This window comes from Aplysia californica, unplaced genomic scaffold (genome assembly GCF_000002075.1).
Source record: "Aplysia californica isolate F4 #8 unplaced genomic scaffold, AplCal3.0 scaffold00370, whole genome shotgun sequence".
In the NCBI taxonomy this organism is placed as follows: domain Eukaryota; kingdom Metazoa; phylum Mollusca; class Gastropoda; order Aplysiida; family Aplysiidae; genus Aplysia; species Aplysia californica.
Genome location: NW_004797640.1, coordinates 704,853 through 708,208, shown reverse-complemented (window position 1 = coordinate 708,208; position 3,356 = coordinate 704,853).

The following is a 3,356-nucleotide window of genomic DNA, read 5'->3' as shown; positions in this document are numbered from 1 at the left end:
GACATCGAGACAAATACCGTTACGACTATATGTTTACTTCGCTGTGTCATGCCTTCTCTTTCCTACTAGAAGTTTTCCCCCTGCCTTTTCAACCCTGACAATAATATACGCATAATCTGCTTCATTTTCGAAATAACGTCGCAGACTAGCTGTATATATCTTGCATGGCCAAAAAAAAAGACACAAAAAAGCATTGTAAATACAACTGTAAACACATACCGATCTGTGGGGGCAGAAGAATGAAGGTTCGCAGATGTTTAGTAACAAAACGTCGTGCCTCACAGAATGAAAATATTATTTTATTTGTCTTCTTCCGCCAATGACGGGCAGGTGTGTAGAATAGCCAACTCACAGGGGTGTATTCCGGGGGTATGTCGTTCACCGCGGTACTAGGCGATGCACTTACCTTAAAGTTCTAACTGACATTTTTGGCCGTTTTGAGTTAAGACCATGAGGTCAGAAACCAAAATATGTTCCATCAGCTCCATCAAAAACGTGAAATTATTCGGAGTCGTTGTCAAGATATTGAAAGAATTGCATTCGAAAAAGCTTGACATGTTTTTAAATTCAGATTTCTCAAAACTATGTACTGAGCAGAATATATAACTTTGTAATTCAAGGGTAGCGAATGTTCTATAGAAGAAGATAACTTGGATACTCCGACTTTTTGCTGTTATAGTTGTTGTTGTTGTTGTTGTTGTTGTTGTTGTTGTTGTTGTTGTTGTTGTTGTTGTTGTTGTTGTCGTTGTTGTTGTCGTTGTTGTTGTCGTTGTTTGTGGTGGTGGTATTATTGTTATTGCTGTTGTGATTGTTGTTGTTGAGGTTGTTGTTTTTGTCATTGTAGTTGTCGCAGCGATGTTGTTTCCTTTGGAATTCATTATCATAATAACAGCTGCATCGCAAGTGGGTAAATGAGACAGGAGATGTATAGGCCTGCCGGTTTTCTTCCGAATATCAAAGCAGAAAGAGGCTTTTAAAAATTCTTTACTGTCCTCGTCAAGTACAGTGGTCCCTTAGTAACTGACATCAAGCCACGTAATAGTACTATGACTTCTTCTTACTTCATGTATGTACAAAAGGTGCTGCCCCAGTTGGAAAATGTCGTTGATGAGCAGAGACTAAGATCGCAACCCTCGCATAATGCAGGGTGCTGCTCCTCGACAATGCAGCGCTCCACAAAGCTAGGGCCACAAATCTGTGCATACAAGAGCAAGGGATCCACGGTTGGTCTCGTCCAGTCTGCAGTCCTGACTGATCCCCCGCCCCCGCCTCTGTGGTTTCTGGCAGTGTCCTATTCTGAAAGATAAGTATATTATAATAAGCTTCCTAGACTTAATGATGTCATCCATGGGTTGAGGGGGGGGGGGGGGTCCAACTGAGCCCCTGAGATTCCGTTATTTCATTTACAAAACCAGTAACAAATAAATAAGGGACAACAAGCGCATAACGTTAGTCAAGCTCATCGCGTGACCAACTTACTTCCAAGAAACAAAAGGCTGGGATTTTTTTCCTCCGTAAACCCGTTTTTTCGACATCTGAATGCGCCTCTCAAAGCTAAGAGATAATCTATTCGGAATGAGATTCGAGAAAGTAAAGATCATTTGTGTCACGACACTGTGGAATCAGGCGCTCGTCAGTTTTGGGGACATCTAGAGTTATTGTTGTAATCTCAAAGCGCGTCATTTTGTCTTGCTTTTGATATTTAAAAAAATAGGCATTTATTTTCATCTGAAGTCGAGATGTTTGCAGCTGAAGAAGGTGGGGGTGCCTTGTGTCAGAGGTCAAATTAGCGAGGAAACTGCCGCCAAGGATTGGTAAATTCTAAACCCTTACTATAGATCTACATGGAAATTGCAAATATACATTTTTTATGCTTTTGACTTACGTATTTCAGAAAAAAGCAACGCAGAAATAGATCTATGTTCGTAAATGAACATAAAAGATGTTGAGCCAATTTTCTTAGTTGTTAAAAATTTCCAATTGGACGAAGAATGTCGGTTTCTTCGATTTCATTATTTTGACGAGGGCCTGATTTCACCACGATGCCTCAAATTTGCAGTTCCGACTCACCCTTTGTTGCAGACACAAGATCGATGGCCTGCTCTGCTCAGAGAGGAGGGTGTGAGAGGAGACGACACGACGCACAAACTTACCGCCTACCTACCCAGGGGAGCACAAATCTCAGGTTTAGTGCTGGGCTTTAAAAAAAAGAGCACATTTTTTGTGTTGTTGTTGGGGGGGGGGGGGTGTAAGTGCTTTACGGTGCTCGCTACTGCATAGGTCATATGAGCGCGCGGGACACATTAAACAGTTTCAACCTGTAGGAAATTTTAAATTTTCCCTGGTAGCAGCCAAAACATATTCCTATCACTTTTGGACCTTCAAGGGATTTTTAACGTGCGTAATTTGCACACGGGACTTCTGAGATTTTTCGCCCTTATCCGAGGAGGCTAGGTGTGGCTGATTAACAGCAGTAAAAAGGAGCCAAGGAGTAGCAGTAGAAAGGCTGCAGAAAGAGTCAGGAGCTCAGAGGGGGCAAAGGAAGTGAGGGTGTCGGGGCAGAAAGTGGAGACGAAAGCAGACGACAGAACATTGTTAGAGAGCAGGAAAGGATGTGAAAGGAAAAATAATGTTTAAAGAAGTAAATGTTCCGTGGATATCCGGATTCGAACCCGGGATCTATTGAATGAGGGGCGAACACTTTAACATCTAGACCACAAAAGCCCCCGATAACAGGTTTACGGCACTTGCAACATAAATAGGTAAAATAAGTGCTGAAGATTAGAAGTATTTTCAGAGAGTAGCATACATGTACATAGAAGTTTGGCTTTTTTTGTTTTAAATTAGTTTTACGACGTCACTTGCAACACAAATAGGTCCAATAAGTGGTGCCGAAGATTAGAAGTGTTCCCAGAGAGTAACATACATTTTTTTTTAAACTGAAGGAGGAAAGATAAAGAAGATACTTGTTTGATAGAAGAGAAGGAGCAAACCACACCAGAGCATATTAACCACCAACCACCCACCTGCTGCCTGTTGAGCGTCTCCTCCAATTCGTGTACTATACTTCGAACACCTTTGCAAATACTGTGGAATTATTTAAGAGATGGGATCCTCGATGTTACTGATCATATCGGATTGGACCCAGCCAAGTGGGTGAAAAAGCCCTGAAAGCTGACCAATCAGCTCGAAGCTGAGATAAACCTCTTTGGGGAGTCGAACCTGGGCCACACGTGCCGTGGTCCAGTATAATAACACCAATCGAGTCAACGTGTACCCTGATCTAGTGGGAAGGCTACGGTAAAGACAAAAGCAAGTTATTGAAACTCTACAGTACCCGTTGATCTACACATACT